The sequence below is a fragment of the Lissotriton helveticus genome, chromosome 4_1 (genome assembly GCF_964261635.1).
Source record: "Lissotriton helveticus chromosome 4_1, aLisHel1.1, whole genome shotgun sequence".
Taxonomy (NCBI): domain Eukaryota; kingdom Metazoa; phylum Chordata; class Amphibia; order Caudata; family Salamandridae; genus Lissotriton; species Lissotriton helveticus.
In genome coordinates this window covers 1,777,226,678-1,777,249,192 of record NC_136063.1, presented here as the reverse complement: position 1 = coordinate 1,777,249,192, position 22,515 = coordinate 1,777,226,678, and positions in this window count along the sequence as shown.

The window sequence follows — 22,515 nt, the reverse complement described above, 5'->3', positions numbered from 1 at the left end:
TAGGATGCCACCGCCTGGAGCGCTGAGGGTGCAGCTGGGAAGCCTCCACCTGGGGAGGCGGGAGAGGCCTGTTCGCACCGTCTCTCCCTCCCAGTGCACCCCACGGCGTCTCGCTTGAGATTTGTTATGGCCGGACCAGGCGATGAGGACGAGGGGGGGGTCGGAGGCATGTGCAAGACATCCCCCTCCAGTGTTGTCGCAGCCATTATAAAAGAAAGAAGTGTCCCGTCCGTCTTCGGGCCGGGCTTCCGGTGGATGTCGGCCGGACGCCCCTGGCTCTGGCCCCATGAACGGGTTTCTTGGTTTATCGGCTGCAGCCGGATCCCGTCGGCCTCGGCCCCCCGACCGTTGGTGGTCGGACCGGAAGAGCATGTGGCGGGACTACCTGCAACTCTCAAGGGCCACCGCGGCCGGACTGGGAGAGAGAGGGGAGGGTCGAGGAGACATTCCCCCCCCCTGCAACTGTTCAGCGTTGTAAAGGCAATCCCCTGGCCGGGTCCCGCTGGTCTCGGCCTCTCCTCCGGCTACACCCTACGTTAGGATCTCCTGGCCGAGGCGTGGCAGCAGGACCTGCCTTATATGGGCTGCTCCCGGCTGGGCGTAGCCGGAACCCTGCCCCACCTTGGAAGTTTCCAGAGTGGGGGTGGATGTTCTACTGACTTGCATTTTCCCTAGTCTATCGATTTTTTTGGCGTGGCAGGCGGTGGGACAGCGAGGGGTGATTTGGTTTCTCTTACTGTTTTTCTGGTCTCTCACCACTGGCATATTTTAACGTTTTCTTGTTTCTAGGACATTAATAGGTTTTATCATTACGTTATGTTATCGTTTCTTTGTTCGTTGTTTAATAAAAGTTCATGTTCATCAGTGGCCTACTGATTTTCGTTTTCCTATTTTTTTCTTTCCAGGTTGTTTCATGGTAAAGTTTCTGTTAACAGGATACAGTGATCACTTCGTTATTATTGCATATGTCCTTTTCACTAGGGGTGCTCTCTGGTCGGGCCAGATGACGTATCTCTAGTAAATGGTCCGGGTGAAAAAGGTGCATCAATCAGTGGGGAGTAGATAGGCATGACAGATTACAACGGGGGAGAACGGTCCGCATTACGTACCCTTTCACTACTTGCAAAGATTTTCCTACGTTTATTTGCAAACAGGGAATACCTCCAAAAAGAACTAATTCCCAAACAGTCAATGTTCGGACAATCAATCAATCAATGAGGAATGAAATAGGTACGACGTGTTAAAGGCTTGCGTTACCTACCCTTCACTATCTGCAAAGGGAGATAGAATATTCCTATTCTTCCTCGTTTGCAGGTAGAGAAGATCGTTAAGAGAATTAACTTCGAACAATTCAATGCTCGATTGAAACAATCAACAAGGGGTACTGTGAACACAAATGAACGCCGCTTATATACATACGCATTGCTATTTTCAACAGGTTGTTCCTAATGTTTCTATTTTAGCGAGGTCAAAAGAGATCCCATTAGTGGCCTACTGATTTTGCTCGATTCCTTTTGTTTTTTTACACGATTTTTCGCTATCTGCAAAGACTAAACAGAGTATTGCGACTCTGTGCTTGTTTGTAAATAGAGAATGAACCAAAGAGAACAATCAATCAAATGGAGAGAGAAGCAGGCACGACGGATTACAAAGGGGGAAAGGGCTGCGTTAACTACCCTTCACTATCTGCAAAGAGAGAGTACTCCTAATAGAAATGAGGGGTGGGGGGCAGCAATCAAAGCAGATCAGTGTGCATAAACACGAAAAAAAAAATTCTTACCACGTACTTGACATTCGACAGCTTATGATATTTGCTATTAAAAAACCATTGAAATTCACTGAAAAAACCATAGGTTATAGACCATATATAGTTAGGAATTAGCATTTACAAAACCTTGAAAATTCACTGAAAAAACCATAGGTTATAGACCATATATAGTTAGGAATTAGCATTTAAAAAACCTTATTTTACTCACACAAAACCATTGAAATTCCATATATAGTTAGTTGCACTAACTATATATTGCGCACCCGCAATCCACTGCTGATGATGTCACATATTACATCATTCATGACATGGTCAGTGACATCACTGATGACATCACTGATGACATCTCAAATGACATCACTGATGACATCTCACTTGACATCAATGATCACATCACTGATGATATCATTCATGTGACAATACAATGCATCTCCTCACATTTTAATATAACCTCTGTTTCACCCAGTGTTAAAAACAGAGTATAATTTTTGAAACCATTGACACACCAATACTAGTTACTACATACGTACTCACTGATTCCTACGTCTACACACACATTCACTCATTCACCCATACAATCATTCATACATACAATCACTCATGTTTACAACACAATCATATGCACTCATACACCTATACAGACACTCACACTCTGCCACTCATCCATGGAGTTACTCACACACCTAGTCAGTCCTGTAAAGAATCAATCACACTTCCATTTTCTACTCTATACAGTTAAACATAGAGCACCTTACGTTTTCAACCATATACTAACACATACTTACTCTCTTATACAATCATTGATACAAGTACACATTGATCTGTACAGAGTCACACACCTCCCATCCAGCCACACACACACTCAGTCTCCCATGCAAATACTTGGGCAATCAATCAATAACCCATATAGTTACTCATATAGCTACTGATCAACACATGCAGCAGTTTACAGAACAACAGACATAATGATGCACAAATTAAGACAGTTTAGTCACTAACCCATGCACTCAGTGAGACACATTTAATCACTCACTCATACATTCAGTCATGCACCTACTAAATCCTTCGTCCAGACACTTATACATCCACTCATTCTTCAATATGTAAGACATATTTTAACTTTACAGAAACATAGTCACTGGATGTTGTCATCAGTGATGTCATCAGTGATGTCATTTGAGATGTCATCAGTGATGTCATCAGTGATGTCACTGACCATGTCATGAATGATGTAATATGTGACATCATCAGCAGTGGATTGCGGGTGCGCAATATATAGTTAGTGCAACTAACTATATATGGAATTTCAATGGTTTTGTGTGAGTAAAATAAGGTTTTTTAAATGCTAATTCCTAACTATATATGGTCTATAACCTATGGTTTTTTCAGTGAATTTTCAAGGTTTTGTAAATGCTAATTCCTAACTATATATGGTCTATAACCTATGGTTTTTTCAGTGAATATATATATATATATATATATATATATATATATATATATATATATATATATATATATATATATATATTACCTACTGGCGGTCGCCAGTAGGTATATATAGTTAGGATTTTTTCCCTATGGGATTTTTGAAAATTCTATGTCTAATAACTTTGGCGTTTGTGGACGGAATTGGCTGAAATTTTCAGGAAAATGGCACATTTTGTTTCTGAGCAGCCCCTGAAAATTTTGGGGGGATTCGTCAAGGGGGGGCCGAGAAAAAAGGGGGGTCCCAAAACGCGTTTTTCCCATGTTAATTTCCATAGGGCGGTTGGCCTCACTTTTAGCCCGAACGGCTGAATGGATTTGCACGAAACTTGGCAAAATTGTAGGGACTGGTAGCCCGATGTGCCTTTTGTAGGTCTCAATATATGTGCTCCAGTGGATTTTGAGAAATTAACGTTTAAAAAAAGATATATATCTGTAACAGCGGACTGGGCAGCGGCCCAGGACGCGTACTTTTCGCGCAACGGAGCTTTGTGAAGCGAAGCTGATTGGTTCTCCGGCGTCTGTCAACATTCCAAACAGTCCGTAGCGGCCGCCATCTTGTCTCTCGGTAGGATCGAGAGACAAGAGGAGGTCAAAACAAAGGGGGAAATAACTATAAGGGGGCATAGTAGATCCTCGCTGACCCCCTAGGTTTGATGTGGAGGTTTTAAAAGGGCCCCGCGGGGCAAAAAAAAAAAATAATAATAATAATCGAACGGCTGAATGGATTTGCACGAAACTTGGCAAAATATTAGGGATTGGTAGCCCGATGTGCCTTTGCTAGGTCTCAATATATGTGCTCCAGTGGATTTTGAGAAATTAACGTTCAAAAAAAGATATATATCTGTAACAGCGCTCCGCTTCGCGTAACGGAGGTTTGCGAAGCTGATTTGTCATTCTGTCACTGGGCTATAGTTGGGCTACATCTGGCTGATATTTGGGCTACATTTGTTTTTTTGTGTGTCTGGCGGCCATCTTTGGGCTACATTGGGCTACATTGGGCTACATTTGGGCTCCAACATATATATAGGCCAATGTAGCCCAATATATATTTTTCAAAGTTAATTTTCGTAAAAACCACTGGAGCATATATCTTGAGACATAGCAAAGGCACATCGGGCTACCAGTCCCTACAATTTTGCCAAGTTTCGTGGAAATCCATTCAGCCGTTCGAGCTAAAAGTGAGTCCAACCGCCCTATGGAAATGAAGGAAATGAATGGGTAATTTGTAATTAGCAAATAGCTCATCGCAAACTAGGAATGGTAAAGAATCGCTATTTATTCCTTAAAGTTCGCTATTTAGGAAATGCAAAAAACTTTGATGATACATGTGGCGGTTCATCTTTAACAAGATAAGAAGCATAGGGATACATTTATGATGACTGGCGCATCACCAGGGATGTGTTAGTCATTCTGTGCCGCTGTTCCGTCACCTATGGTGTGCTGCATTTACAATGCGGCGCATCATGGGGCAAAAACAGCACAGATGCGTGATGTATCTGTGCCGTAAAGGTGGCGCATTGCTGGAGTTGTATCGCAAGTGTGATGAAGCTCCAGCAAGGGTCGGGGGTGCCCCTGTCGCAGGGTTTCTGTTCTCACACAGAACTGTGGACAGAGGATTGGAACCTCGGCGAATTAGGGTGTCCCAAAACTCACGTTAGTAATCAAAAACTCCTTAGCAAGCTAGGTACAGTGTCACATTGGATATAACAAACTCTCAATGTTTAGACAATCCAGAATATGAACTTATAGTACCTCCGGATACGTGGAACTCATGAACAGTCGGTCGTTATATATTTCTTAGAAACCAGAACATGGAGTTAAGAAGAACACATGTGTATTTGAAATGTTTATTTACTAATGCCGTCTTCACAGGCGTAGTATCTTAGATAATACAAGTACACATATTATCAGTAGCAAAATTACCAGCATAGTTACTAGTACATAAAAAGCGAATGGTGATAGTATGTTAACATGCTGTAAATGAATAAGAGTTAGCAACACTTATAAGCAGCCGCGGGCCGTGGAGGGAGTTACGGTGGGGCAGGGAGGCGGGGAGGGGGAGGGGCAAGGTAGAGAGGGCTCCACCCTGCTTCTCCCCCTCCCCGCCTCCCTGCCTCACCGTAACTCCCTCCACGGCCCGCGGCTGCTTATATCTCACCCTCCCTAATACACATATTATATTATTTGCTAAGAAGGTCTCTTTGTGTTGGTTTAGGGCGTGCCCATACTTTAGTGTCTTAGATTTGAAGGAATCACATCAGCATACACCAGCTCTCTCTTCATGTGAGCCGCATCAACTGTTGTGTATGTGTGTTCGGCAAAGCAATATAAAACCCGCCTCATGCCCAGAATTGGCAGAAGTTGCACTTATGTTATGAGTATGAAGTCGTGGAGATCAGACCTCATAACAATTCTGTATCGTGTTGTTCTTGAAACTTTAGCACTCGCTGTACAGATATAGTTTAACAAGCAAAGCAGATAGTAGAGCAATAACATATTATTCTCATGTAAACCACGATGAACTACTAGGTGGAAAGCTAAAGCAACAACTAAGTGTCGTGTGCAGAAGTTGCAAAAAAGGAAAAATGGCGTTTAAACCGGTAATGAGCCCATGCTAACTTAACACGGTGTAAAGATATCCAGGACCTAGATGACACCTCCCCATGATCCGGAAACGAACTGAATAAGATAATAGAAGTGCCATCTCATGAGAGCAGATTGCAAGTTTATATGTGGACGGTCCGCAAGGTAAAGCATTAAAAACTAGGAAAATTTAATGCTAAAGAAAAATAAAACAGCCAAGTACTTTATCGAGTCTTAAGCCAATAGGCAAGGTAAATAATAAAAACTTGACAAATAAGTCAATGAATTGTCAATGAAATGCTAGTACTCAGCATATCAAACATGAAAAAGGTCTATGACATAACTGTGTATGCAAAATAAGCTGCAACAGCCTCCAATAGGAAGTCACCGTCTTCATCCGAAAACAGTTCAGCCATCCAATTTAAAAGCGGAAAAGAACATACGTGCTCTCCCAGCACCGGATCCTCTATCACCATCAGAGGACAGCTCGGTGGGTTTTCAAGAAAGCTCTGTTCCAAGAAAGACTGTGCTGCCGCCAGTAAATTCCAGGGACCAAGTAGTCCATGCATCAATGCCACAGCCATAATCCTTTCGCCAGGACAAACCAACTCGTGAGTAATGATAGGAGTCATCAGCTGATTAAAGTCGACGTCAGGAGAAACCGGTCCGCAGAGACACAAATCAATGGCCCAATCGAAATCACAGGTCAGGCAGTGAAATACAGGCTGGACACAGGTGAAGTAGGAGAATCGAAAAGATAATCCATATGTCGTGCTTAATATCGCCAACGGCATTGTGCCATAATATTCTAGCATGCGATTGCGGAACAGTGTCAGCAGCTGCAGGGTGGGAGGTTGCATAGGAGGGACATCCATATTTAAAAATGTAAAAAAGCACAAGAGCGTCCGCTGGTAATGCAAGTAAAAATGCCAATCCACGAACCAGAGTGGAGAAAATAGAATGAAAGGAAGCAGGGATGACTCCAAAGATTTTCTCAAATGAAGTCACGAGACCACTGGTAACAACTTTAAAAAAGTGCGCCAGGGACTTTGTGGAGGATGCGTTAAAGATAGTCGGAACCATCTTGCTGAATTTGAAAGGCAAATCTGAATTGAAAAGTGTGTGCACCTCTGTACGGGTGTTCGCTATGTGAAGCACGAAAGTTTCACGGGCCGAACTCAAGGCCACCTCTCTCTGAGACAAAAGAGCTCTTATTCTTGCCATGCCGTTGAAATCTGTCCCAAGGTTGGTATTTGTGGCCAGATTGAAAACTCCCTATGTTCATGTGTGGGAGGAAATAGAACATTTCTGCAGCAAATAACCCGTTCACTTACTGTTACGATAAAAGGAATACTTTTAATTAACTCAGAACAATCTTCATTATTGAGCATCAAATAACTACCATTTTCCAACAACTTGAACGTGGGGATGATAGCAGGAACTGGCGTGCCTTGCAACACGCAAGCCATATTTGGTCGGTGTTTGTTGCATGAACCGTGTAACTGTATGTGCTTACACATTAGTGAATGATCTGGCGTCTCAGTGCATTCCTCTCCATTCAGATAAACTTCTTGATCATCTTTGAAACATCTGTATGTGTATGGAAGCGACCAGACCTCATGAAGAAAAGCACTACCTAAAGGTTCATAACGACCTATTGGTATATATTTCATACAATTTGAAAACTTATATAAAGAAAAAGGCAGCGTTATTAAACCGTGGATAAGGCACGTTGCCAAAAAACCCGCAATCCTCTGCTGATGATGTCACTGAGCATGTCATGAATGATGTAATATGTGACATCATCAGCAGTGGATTACGGGTAATAGTATCTCTAGTTTACTCCCCTATAGCTGTCTTTCTTTTAACATAAGTGTCTGTTTCCTTCCCTTATACTTACTGTTTTTGGTTCGCTTCCGGTTCGCGTACCGGCGAGCGAACTGGGAAGCGAACTAAGAGAAATAGAGGTTGGCACAGTTCCAAATATTGTACCAATTTTTTAATAACGGGGAGGTAGTTCTGAAAAGAACTTTTTTTTTTATTGTTTTTGTTGTTTTATATTTTTTTTATTATTTTTCGGAACATTTTTTTACTTTTTTTGAATTTTTCTGAACAGTTTTATATTTTTTGGGGTTTTTCTTGGAGGGGGCAATGAAAACGATTCATTGTAAAGGGCTCAACAGGAGCAACAAAACAAAAAAAAAGTATTTATTATTTTGGGCGTTTCGTACAAACTTGCATATGATAGTCAATAGCTCTGTTGATCAGAGTGATGCTTCTTTCTCCGTAGCAAATGAATCCATCGCAATATACGCAGATGTGTTTTACTTCACCAAATCTCATTTGTATATTTGGCACCATCTCCCTGCCCTCTGGTCCCGTTACTTCCGGTACAACAGATCTTCTGGCCATAATAGGGAGATTATCTAGGTCGTTCCGAAACTGTGCAGCACTGTAGTTGTTAGGATGCCACCTAGTCATATGGCGATGCATTGTGTAGTTTCCGAAACTGTATTTTTTGTCGGTCCCTCTGGACAGTCTATCTTGACATATAAGGCAAGTTACGTACCTTGCATTTACTTTTTTCTGACCTTTGGGAATTTGAAAAAATTGCCAAATGAAGTTTTCTTTCCGGTGAGACGTCCTGGGCTGCTCAGGCAAAAACTGCCTCTCTTCTTGCTCTTCTTCCTCTTCCTCTTCTTCCTCTTCTTGTTGAATTATAACTTGAGCAGGTGGTCCACTCTTCCTTGGATGTGGCGGAGGTGGTGGGGAAGCACCAGCTGAAGCTACTAAAGAAGCCATTGCTCAGTGATCACAAAGGGTCTTTCTCTCACAATGATGAAAGTCAGAGTGAGGAAAGAAGGAGGGATTTTCATCATTTGGGAAAAACAAGAGTTCTCAACCAATCAAAAGTGTTCATTTTAGATTATATGACCTAGTCTTACATCATTAGGAAACCAAAAGTGAAATGAACCAATGAAAAGTGTTATTACCAAGTCACATGACTTGCTGTGTTTACGTTAAGCGCTTTGCAGGGCCTCCCGGTTTGCTTCCAGAAACCTGCGCTTTGCGACTCGCTTCGCGTACCAGTTCGCTAACGTAGCACGTCATATGACGTATCACGCGACAACGTGAAACGTCATGCGGACGGGAGGCGTCACGATGTTGTTTTCTAACGCGGCACTTGCGGTAAAGAAACGTTTACCGGCTCGCGGTCTATTTCGCGGCATCAAGGTCAGCTAACGGGAAGTTTCCCGATTCGCGAAGCGGGAACGAAGAAAAAAAAATATTTAAAAAAAAAATTATTCATAAACATATAAAATATATTTTTGGATTTAAAGAAGAATACATTTTACAGCTACAGATATTAGCTGTTAAAAAACCAATGAAATTCACAGAAAAAACCATAGGTTATAGACCATATATAGTTAGGAATTAGCATTTACAAAACCTTGAAAATTCACTGAAAAAACCATAGGTAATAGACCATATATAGTTAGGAATTAGCATTTAGAAAACCTTATTTTACTCACACAAAACCATTGAAATTCCATATATAGTTAGTTGCACTAACTATATATCGCGCACCCGCAATTCACTGCTGATGATGTCACATATTACATCATTCATGACATGGTCAGTGACATCACTGATGACATCACTGATGACATCTCAAATGACATCACTGATGACATCACTGATGACATCTCAAATGACATCACTGATGACATCATGACACACCAATACCAGTTACTACATACGCACTCACTGATTCCTACGTCTACACACACATTCACTCATTCACCCATACAATCACTCATACATACAGTCACTCATTATTACAACACTATCATATGCACTCATACACCTATGCAGACAGTCACACACTGCCACTCATCCATGGAGTTACTCACACACCAAGTCAGTCCTGTAAAGAATCAATCACACTTCCATTTCTTCATCTATACAGTTAAACACAGAACACCATACTTCAGTGACATCACTGATGACATCACTAATGACATCTGAAATGACATCACTGATGACATCTCAAATGACATCACTGATGACATCATGACACACCAATACCAGTTACTACATACGCACTCACTGATTCGTACGTCTACACACACATTCACTCATTCACCCATACAATTACTCATACATACAGTCAGTTATTATTAGAACACTATCATATGCACTCATACACCTAGTCTGTCCTGTGAAGAATCAATCACACTTCGATTTCCTCATCTATAGTTAAACACAGAACACCATACTTTTCACACATATACTAACACATACTTACTCTCTTATACAATCACTGATACAAGTACACATTGATATGCACAGCGTCACACACCTCCCAGCCAGCCACACACACACTCAGTCTTCCATCCATCCAGTCATTCTTCAATATGTAAAACGTATTTAAACTTTACAAAAACACACAGACACTAGATGATGTCATCAGTGATGTCATCAGTGATGTCACTGACCATGTCATGAATGATGTAATATGTGACATCATCAGCAGTGGATTGCGGGTGCGCGATATATAGTTAGTGCAACTAACTATATATGGAATTTCAATGGTTTTGTGTGAGTAAAATAAGGTTTTCTAAATGCTAATTCCTAACTATATATGGTCTATAACCTATGGTTTTTTCAGTGAATTTTCAAGGTTTTGTAAATGCTAATTCCTAACTATATATGGTCTATAACCTATGGTTTTTTCTGTGAATATATATATATATCACACGACAGTCTGACAATAGGAGCGCCTCAACCTCACGGGTCGGGCCTGTCTCAAATAAAGAAACGTCAATGCCCGATTGAAGTGGCCTGTTTTCACGCTGTGGAAGTAGTGCGTGTTTCCGTGTGGAATATTGGAGGTGCCTGGCACACCTGAGACAGGCCCCGACCCGTGAGGTTGAGGCGCTCCTATTGTCAGACTGTCATTTGGAATTTATGTAAGGAGTGCCCACCGGCTGCGATACTGGACATGACCGGAGTTTTGATGGAAGGGCCACAATGAGAGGCCCGCTGCAACTTGGAGATTGAACTTTGCAACAGCTAGGGTCTGCAGAAGGGATTTCCCTGTACACTTCGTGTTACGAGGGTACCAGCTTGAAAGGCAAGTCACAAGCTGTAAGATAACTTGGTGGTAGCAGAACTTTCTTGTGCAACACTGTGCCCATTTTATGGAACTTTCCGTTTAAAGGCAGTGATTGCATTCGGTGCACAGTGGAACAAGGGTAGTTTTGCCAATAACAAACATTGAATAACAAATTGTGAAAAATCGGCAGTTATGGAGCATTATGGGAACTGTGGTGTCCTGAATACTAAAAAGTAACAAATAGACTGTGCAGCAAAGGGGAACATGTATGGATGAACACTATTGTTCAAAGGAATGAACATGAACAAAAATGAAATAATTGTACTTACTTTTGCTGCTTAGAAATAAAACACGAGAAATCTACAATCTTTTTTCAATGTTTAGGAGTCACGTTATTTAAAAGCTAACAAACCCACCAAACAAACTGGCATATGATTAAGACTAGCATTAGTTGAAATGCGTAATGCCTACCTGCCATTTGCCTCAAATAAAGAAACTTCAAAGCCCGATTGGAGTGGCATGTTTTCACTAAAAGACCATCTAGTGCATAGCCACCATGCCACAAAACCGAATACCATAAAAATGCCACAGTTAAATGGTTTTTATCCCTGTGGAAGATGCAAGGCATGTAAAATCAGCAAACGGACTTTAACATACAAGATACCAGGTCTCAGTACACCCAAAAAGATTAACAAATTCCGCACCTGCTCAACGCCTTATGCAATATACTGTCTGATATGCCCCTGTGGGCTGAGATATATCGGCAGTACGATTAATCCAGTGAAATTGCGTATTTTGGAGCATATGCGGGCTATTAATAACATTGATGAGGCATACCCAGTCGCTAGACATTTTAATAAAGTTCATGGGCACAACAGGGACCTGTTGTCCTATTTTTGTCTAGACAGTGTAGCTACACATCCTAGAGGTGGGGATCGTTTATCCAAACTGAGACGGCTGGAATCACGCTATATAATAGACCTCCAAACTAAGAGCCCGACAGGTCTTAACAGTAATGAGGAATTGGCAGTACATTTGGGATGAATGAGAAAAATATAGGAATGAAATGAAATGTATACAGTACTTGATTTTTACTTGATATGATATTCTCGTTTTCAGAAGATTTGTAATTAATAATGTGAACATAGACTTGTTGTTGGGACCCAGTACGTTGTTTATGATAAAATGTGAGAGTCATCATCTGGGAGGAAAAGAAGACGGAGCCCATACAGGGCGAGATAACATAGAAAAATGCATTGATTACAGTTTGTAATTGCCAATTCAGGGCTTGATTGCACGGATGAATAGTCATGAACTGTTTTCATTTTGCAAATGTGTGATAAATATGAGTATATCGCCGGATATATAGCAAGTAGTGTACTATCATGTATTTACGAATGTATGGACTATTTGCACGTTACAAAATGGCGATGAATATGACAAAGATTAGTCCTCTTTTTATGGTGATGATTCTATGACACGTTTTTTGCTGAATGGTTTAAAAAACTGCGAGATCGCCATGGGCTCTGTTTCACAATTGACAAAGGCTGATTTTCCGAAACGCGTCTTGTGTGCGAAGGGTTCCAATAAAACTGGTTGGATTGAACCCCCCCCTTATGAGTGATGTTTCTTTACCGGATGAGCGAGATCTGGTGAATCTTGGGAGCAGTGATTTTCGAGCGGGTACACCCCCGCTGAACGAGCACCCGCTTTTCGAGTGCAGCAGGCTGGTGTTTTTGGGAGCAAGGATACATATATATATATATATATATATATATATATATATATATATATATATATATATATATATATATATATATATATATATATATATATAATATATATATATATATATATATATATTCAACACAAAGTTCCAAAGAACTGATGGCACTCCACTCGGGGATAGCTTTCAAAGTATTTTTATTTCAACAAATGAGATCGCCTACGCGTTTCGAACATAGCGTTCTTGATCACGGCATCATTTTCAGACTGGAACTTTGTGTTGAATAAATAACGGGAGACTGCCTTGACCCCGTTGATGGCACCAGCACAACAGAGCTCCCTTTGCCACAAGGCAAATTGCGAGGGAAAATATATATATATATATATATATATATATATATATATATATTCCACACTGGATGGCTCGTTTTTCTCCCCAGCCGGCGCTGCAAATGTGGTCGCGGTATTCCTGCGGACGAGCCCGCCCGCTAATTAATTCAAACCAAGGATTCCTTCAACAAGGATGTCGTGGAGTCGCGACGAAAATCCAAGAAAATTCACCAGGTTTACATGAAATCCGTTTTTATTTTCAATCCATGTGTGTCAAAGTAAGACAAAAACCAACGCGTTTCGACAGCCTCCGCTGTCTTGGTCACGGTTAGTTTGAAAAACAGTGTAGCCACAAACTTATACACTTAGTTCAGTGTTGAGGAAACACAATCCCTCCCCTAGGGGCGTCGCCACCCATCACATGGTCATTATGTCACCATCATTTACTCTAGGGGTTGTGGGAGATGTAGTCCCTTAAAATTACATTACATTTTTAGCGTTTTTCTGACTTTTTACACATTTTAGCATATAGTGAATAGCGATGTGGATCATATCAACCTTGTGTTTATGTTGTGTTTCGCCCTCCAGTGGGCTTTATGGTTAAGGTTGTTACCCCCAATTGTGTGCAAACAATTTAGTTTGTTTGTTAACCCAGTGCTTGTGATGACACCATGAATGAAGGAGTTTGAGATGTCAGTTACCGCAGACTCAGCGCAAATATCTGTTTTTGATCTTCAGTTTAAAAGACAAGAAATTCCAAATACACAAATTCAGGTTTACAATTGTGGATTTTCAAGGGAGCAAACTCTTGGAAACACAGAATTATCCAAAATAAAAAGTGTGTCACAAAATAAGTACAAGATGGAAAAGCGTGATGCTAAAAGGAAGGAACTAATAACAACTATGTTTCAAAGGGGGAACGCTGAAAAACCTAAAGAGACCGCCAGAGAACAAGGGAAAAATGACGTTAAAGAGAAACTTAGATCGTGGGAAAAACTGAACAAAAAAGAAATAAATAAATCATGGGAACTTATAACATTACAAAAATACCTGGAAGTGGAAAGAGTCCCTAGGGGACTGCGCAATCTCTTAATGCCCACACAACAAGACATAACAAATGACCTTTTACAAGAGTGGGGAGAACATTCGCTGAATTCTTCTTTAGGATCAATTAAAATATTGGTAAAACACATAGAGATTGCCTTGGACAAAGTAAGAGATCAACTTAGTAGCCTAGAAAAAGAAATTGATGGATTAAAATTAAACCCGGAGATGACAAAATTCAAAGAAGATCTGAGTAAACAAATAGAAAAACATGAGGAAGTGGTAAGACAAAGAAAACAATCCAAATTTCTGCGCGACGCTGAAGATTATGAACAAGGGCGAATCTTCACGTTTGCCCGTAAATATGATTCATACAAACAACAACCAACAAATCCCAATATATCCTCCTCGAGTGTTTCATCCTTAGCCTCAATTGAACAAAGTGATGATGAAATCATATCAGACCCACTAAAGAAGGCTTTTTTAGGGGATATGCGCCTCGTTCTCACCCAACACCAGTGGGAACAACAACAGGGGGCGCAGAGATTCACACAAGGCAGAGGCAGAGGAAGAGGCAGAGGGAGACCATGGCAATCCAAACCTCAAAAAAAACAACAAGGAGGAGCAGAAGGGGAAATAAGTGCAAACACAAAAATAGGCACGGAGACACGAGGGATGAAACAAAAGAAGGGCAAATAGATGAAGAATTGCAAATAATTAATCTCGCCAAAAGAGAAATCACAGAAGCAGAAACATCACTCTTGAAAAAAGGAATTAATTATTGCCCAACTCAAAGAATGGACATGGCACAAACCAGAATAGATATGTACCTTTACATAAGAAAAATAAAATTGGCCAAATTCTTCATGGAAAAAGGAGACAAGCCAACAGTCACAAAAAATCAACCTCAACCTAAACCAACTTCAACCCTCCTAGTGAAAGAAGCGGATGCATACTTAGCCTTACTTAACATAAATGAGCAGGAAGACACGGAGGTCTCCTTACATGAAGTAATAAAACAACTGGGAGCAGGAACCAGTAAAATGAAGGCCAAATCCAAATTCTATCTTCAACTCACTCCGGGCAATAAAATTGACATGTTCCAGGAAGCAGTGACCCACGACCTATACAAGATCACAAAAACCAAAAGCCGTGATAATTTAACGATCAAAGAAAGAGAAGCCTTAATCTCACTAAAGAAGGATCCAAGCTTCGAAATCAAAACAGCAGATAAAGGGGGAAACGTGGTTCTCTGGGACAGGGATTTATACACCACAGAAGCCACAGAACAATTGAGTAAAAATGAATATTATGAAAAATTGAATACAAACCCCCTTTACCAAATCAAAAGAGATCTTAATCACCAATTAAACCGATGGGAAGCAGATGGTTTATTGGACTTTGATGAAAATAAATATTTAACAGTCGATTTCCCGAAAATGGCAACAATCTACTTCTTGCCCAAAATACATAAAAATCCCACGAAACCACCAGGGAGGCCCATTGTGTCAGCCAAAGTGTCTTTATTTGAGCCTCTAGCCAATTACATCGACCATTACTTAAATCCGTATGTACAACAACTTAAATCGTACATAAAAGACACTACTGAATTTCTGTGTACCTTAAAAGAACTGACATGGCACCTGAATTTCCTAATGATCACCATGGATGTAACGGCATTATACACCAACATAGATAATGATTTGGGTGTAAACGCATGTAAATACTATCTTCAAGAACGCAACATCCATTACAGAGACCACAACAACATGCTTCTGACCATGATTCAATTAACACTCACAAACAATATTTTTTTCTTCGGGGATACAATATACCGTCAAAAAAATGGAGCAGCGATGGGTTTTTCCTTCAGCCCAAGCTATGCTTGCATGGCTATGGGCTGGTGGGAAGAAACAAAAGCTTGGAGCAAGGACAATGAAGAATACACCCAACACATCGTCATATGGAAAAGATTCATTGACGATCTATTCATAGTGTGGAACAACAGTGAGGCTAAATTTCTGGAATACTTTGAGATATTGAACAGCAATACATCATGCTTAAAGTTCACATACTCCATGCATAGATCAAAAGCCACTTTTTTGGACACCGAAGTCTACATAAAAGATAACTGCATTGAAACAACGCTTCACAGGAAAACCACCGCCACAAATGCTACTCTGGAGGCCACGAGCTTTCACCAACAATCGCTTATAAAAAGCATACCATACGGGGAATTCCTCCGTTTGAGAAGAATTTGTAGTGAGGAGAAAGAATGGAAAGAACAGAGCAATAAAACCAAAACACGCTTTGAAAAAAGAAAGTACAACAAAAAAATGGTCCAAAAATGTTGGGAGAGAGCAAACCAAAAAACAAGAACTGAGTGTCTACAAAAAATAAACAGAAAAAAACAAGAAGATGAACCAATCAGATTGATCTTGAATTACAGCCAAGAATCAAAGAAAATCAATCAGATCTTGAAAAAAAACTGGAAAATTCTACAATTAGATCCAGTAATCGGCAAAAAAATGGGTACCCATCCAGTTATCACCTACAGGAGGGCAAGAAATTTACAAGACCAACTGATTCATAGTCACTACAGAAAACCATCTCAAAAACAAATCTGGCTCAAAACCAAGGGTTTTGTAAAATGTTATAATTGCAAAGCTTGCGAAATTGCGAAACCAACGAGAGAAATAACGATGCCAAATAAAAAGACATGGGAGATCAGGGAATGCATTACATGCAACAGCCAATATACAATCTACATGATTGAATGCCCTTGCAAACTTAGGTACATAGGCAGCACAATCTGCGAGCTTAAAAAACGGATTCTGGAACATGCCCGTGCCACGACACACAGAGACAGAAGTAATGCTGTGGCAAAGCATATGGACTCCCACCACAATGGTGATTGGAAACTTTTACGTTTCTGGGGCACAGAAACAATGACTTTGTCGGACAGAGGCGGCCACAATGAAAAACATCTACGGCAAAAAGAGTCAAGACATATCTTGAACTTTAGGACAATGACCCCTTTCGGTCTGAACCAATCGGAAGAACTTTATATACACCTGTAAATATTACTTACAGACTATATTTGTGACCCTTCAAATGGTTCCGATATGTAGCATCATGCCTTGCTTTTAATTTTAAACTTAATTTAATTTTCACATCTTTTTCACAGATTGCAATGCCACGCACTGTTCTATAAGGAGTCAATTTCATATACAAGTTAAACACAATCACTACCACCAAAGAATTGTAAAAAAAACAAATACACAAGCATTACATTACAAACCAAAAACCGCATACATATCAGAGCCCACTGGAGGGCGGTAACTGACATCTCAAACTCCTTCATTCATGGTGTCATCACAAGCACTGGGTTAACAAACAAACTAAATTGTTTGCACACAATTGGGGGTAACAACCTTAACCATAAAGCCCACTGGAGGGCGAAACACAACATAAACACAAGGTTGATATGATCCACATCGCTATTCACTATATGCTAAAATGTGTAAAAAGTCAGAAAAACGCTAAAAATGTAATGTAATTTTAAGGGACTACATCTCCCACAACCCCTAGAGTAAATGATGGTGACATAATGACCATGTGATGGGTGGCGACTCCCCTAGGGGAGGGATTGTGTTTCCTCAACACTGAACTAAGTGTATAAGTTTTGTGGCTACACTGTTTTTCAAACTAACCGTGACCAAGACAGCGGAGGCTGTCGAAACGCGTTGGTTTTTGTCTTACTTTGACACACATGGATTGAAAATAAAAACGGATTTCATGTAAACCTGGTGAATTTTCTTGGATTTTCGTCGCGACTCCACGACATCCTTGTTGAAGGAATCCTTGGTTTGAAATATATATATATATATATATATATATATATATATATGTGTGTATATGGACTACATCTCCCATAAGCACAATGTGTGTTTTCATAAAGGGAGATGGTAGACGTTGTACACTTTACTGCTGGCCCCTTATGAGGAAAATAAATTTACGAAACGCGTCGGGCCTATTTCAAACACGCAACTGCCCATACCAACAAACGCTTTAGGGAAGGCGCACGCAGGATCGAGTGCAACCCGCTACTTGGACAACCCCACGGAGATGTAATACATTAGCGGCGGTCGTGCCGCTGGGTTGCACCACCCCGGAAAACGGAGGCCAGGAGTCGCGTATGTGGAGCTGCGCCATGGATAAGGACAGGAGTGTTGTTTGGGGCTCATGGTAGAGCCTTTGGAACGAGCAGTAATTTGAAAGTGCATCTATCCAGGACATATGGACTACATCTCCCATAAGCACAATGTGTGTTTTCATAAAGGGGGATGGTAGACGTCGTGCACTTTACTGCTGGCCCCTGATGAGGAAAATAAATTTCCGAAACGCGTCGGGCCTATTTCAAACACGCACCTGCCCATTTGGGGAAGGCGCACGCAGGCTCGAGTGCAACCCGCTACTTGGACAACCCCACGTAGCTGTTATATATATATATATATATATATATATATATTTCTTTTTTTTTAATGTAGTACCCAATTAAAACAAAACAATAGCATAGTACTTTTTTATTTTCAGCTCTAATTTCAAGTAATTCGCTTCTCTTTTGGTTCTCTTTCTAGCTATAGTAACTTTAGAAGTGCAGTCTATGAACAGCAATATGTTCACTCTTTTGTGGATGGAAGCATTTCCTCCCTAAATACCTTTCCGACACTCCTTAAATCCCTTCCATCTAGAGAGGATGTTCATTTTTTTCAGCCACTCCCGCTGTCCCTCCCACATTTACTATAGGGGCTGATTACAATGTCATTTGGAAAGGCTCCGAATAGGATTCAGATTCTCCTAATCTGTTTCGGAACCTATGTCCGAATCGTACAGCTCCATTGACATGGTTTCCAACCCAGCACTAAAGATGGGCGATTCTGACAGTCATTCCAAATCGGTCTGCCTGACATGAAACACCTGTCGGAATCTGACTTTGGGGGCCTGTGGAAGGCCCACCTTCACCCGTAGGCCTCCGGTGGGGCACGTGGGGGTACCCATGAGACCCCTCTTTCCAACCATGCACAGTTGGCAGGCACCATGAGGTGCTCACCTCAGGGAGCAAAGTTTTCCCCATCCATCCCCTTTTTTAATGGGAGCCTGTCTTCTCGTTCGGAACACAGGCTCCCATTGAAGTCAATGCAAGTCCAGCCGAAAGATAATTTGCTTGGAAGCACTTTATTTGGTCGGTCAGGCTCACAGAACCCGATTCGGTTGGAAATGATTCAGAAACCTTCTGACCGAAATCGTATTCGGCCCCTAAGTAGTACACATAAATATATAACGATCTCCCCATAGAAATGATAGGAATGGTGGAGGTAAAGATGTATCAATCAATCAGAGGATTATAAAGCGAGCTACTCACCCTTGAGGTTCTCAAGGCGCTGGGAAGGAGGGCTGGTCGTGCATTATAGATTCCGAAATAACATATTGTAGTGTTTTAGTGGTGTTATTGTATTACTACTAAATGTACTATAACATGAAAGTTTCGGTCTAGGCCCCCAAATATGTAAAGATTTTATTTATTGGAACTAAAATATTATTAATTATTTTTTTCTAATTAAATCATTTTCAAAATATTGCATATTCTAACTTATATTGATTAAAATATTCTAACAAAATATTTAGTACATTTTATTATTCTATTTTTATTTAAAAAAATACGTTTAATGAGAAGTGTTAAAATATTTGATTTTTTTTTCAAAATGTGTACTGTTTACATAACAATACATTGCCAATTTTGTATTTAAAAATAGTTTAGTACATTTTCTTTAACTTGATATCTGTACATCTGATTTTTTTACATTTAGTCATACATTTTATTTTTATATTGCTTCTATTTATGCACATATGTTCTGATCAAGTACATTTTGCTAACAATTATATTATATATTTTACTGGTTACATTAGGTGCAGAGGTTTTAATAGTTTTTTTAAATGTTGCTGTTCTAGTGCTGTTATTTAAGGAATTTTTTAGGTATTTATGATTTACTATGTTTATTTAGGTGTTAATTAAAGGTTTTTGGGGGGATGATATACAGATGTTAAGATCTAGGAAGGAATGTATTTGTTGATTTTGTTACTTGACAGATTATGATATCAATAAAACATAAATATTGCATTCCAATGTGTGAGGTAGTTTTAAAAAGGAATTATTTCAAATATGTTAAAGCAAATTTTTTTTTTGCTGTTTATTTATTTAAATATTCATGTTTTATGAGCTACTACAATTGCCTGGTTAGAGGTTGCTTATAATGAATGGATTTTTTTAAGTATGTGGATTACTGTTTTTGCAGGGTAACACTATTGGATTAATGGCTGTTGAAAATAATTTTAAAGACGCCCTATTGCTAAATAATTTTCAGTATTGGTATAAATTATTTGCATTGCATTTAACCTCTTAAAAGTTCTTCCCCCGACCACTCATCCTGTGCTATTTTTTAGGGCAGCATGCACTTCAGAGTTCCTCACTTTTTGCCCACAAAGGTTATCCAGGCGAAATAGGTTCCTGTTTCACCCCATGTTACGGATTCCACAGATTCCCCAGAGCTTGTCAAAAACTACAGAGAAAACAAAGAAAATAGCCGATATCTAGAAACATTTTGCAGATTTGTTTTAAAATTAGGGAAATGTACAATGAAAATAAAAGGTCTGCTGTGCTAAAATCACCCTCTTCCCAAGTAGTTTACAATGTCTTTACCAAAGCTATTGCTTTTTTGTAAGTCGTAGTTCATTTTTTTCTTATTCTTTGTGGTTTCTACCTATGTGCAGATTGTGGTGGGTAAAGGTATGAAATCCATGTAAGAAGCTGGAAAGCAATAGATTTCTAAACAGTTGATAAAGGGGACTATTCAAAAAGTCAAATTTACAACTGAGTACATATGTAAAGTTACTACATTCACTATTTAAGAGTTTAAAGTTACTCAAAATTATTACATTTCTCCATCCCATAAATTAGAGAGTGGAGTCAGTAAAATCTTCAAACAGTTAATATTAATATTTACTTTATAACTGCATTTTATGTTCTGCACACCTGGCAAAAACCTGCACAATTTTGGTAGAGAATTCCGTATGTTAAAGTATAGAGCACTTAATTAATTAAAGTGTATTAAAGCTTCTAAAATAATTAAATAGTGTGTATTTTAAATAATAATGTTTAGTAGGTATATAAATATATATATATATTTTTTAAATGTGTAATCTAATGTAAAATGTTTGTATTTATATATTATGTATTAAAAACCTTCCAATACTGTTTACAAAATGAATTTATTTTAATTTCATTATTTTATTAAACGTTATTTTTTAAATTGAAAAATGACATTACAACTATATTACCTATGGGGGTTTACTTTAAGTACCTAACTAAGGGCCTGATTATGATGATGGTGGGACCGCCACCAACAGCCTGTCGGTGCCGGTCCCAACGCCATTGCAAAACAGTTTACCACCCCCCATATTGCAATAGCGGGCAGATGGATGGCTGTAGAAAAGACCGACTGCCACACATCTGGTGGGCTCAAGAAGTCAGTCGGTGCATCGGAGGTAGCCAAAATCCCTACAATGGTGGTGGTGCCTACCAGGTACTGCAGTAGCGATTATGCTGTCCCTCCCCGCCGGCCGTTTCATGTCAGTTTACTTGCATGAAAAGGCTAGCAGAATGGGAAAATAATTGCCCATGGCAGGCCCACCATAGCCCCTGGCCCTCCGACATGGGACCTGGGGGGAAACTATTGTGCCCCCTACATACCATGCAACATGTGGCAGGCACCGCATCGTGCCTGCCACGAGTGCTGGGATATGTGCAGTGTCCCTTTTTTGTACTGCTGCATATGCTGCATCCTGCAGCACCTACCGCATTATAAAAATTGGCATTTTGACTGCTGTAGTGGCAGTCTCCTCCTGATGCCTATTGCAGGACCGTCAACAGAATGTCCGTTGGTTCCATTTATGAAAGAATGGCGGTTGGACTAAATTCCGACTACATCCTAATCAGCCCCTACATTTTGTTCAATGGAGGGGAGGTGTGCAATGACAGTCTTTGGTCATGAGTGGTGCTGGTCTTGCTCCAGGTCTGAGCTCGAACACATTTGTGAATTTTTTTTTTTCTATGGCAGTAGTAATTATTGAAGTGCACTTTGTGAATAGCAATGGCTAAGGCTTTTGTGATGGATGTCTGTCGCTCCCCAAAACCCTGCCTAGCCCTCCCTTAACCTATTTTAACTCAACTCCTAAAACACCTCTCCTTCATCCATATATTTTCCCCTTTTCCCAGCCATGTCCCATTGTCACTTCCACATTTACTACTAAAATATATCCTTACATCTGTGGAGCACATAAAAGATAGGAGAGGTGTAGGTGAACAAATAGACCTCTGCATAAAGGTGAGTGAATACCA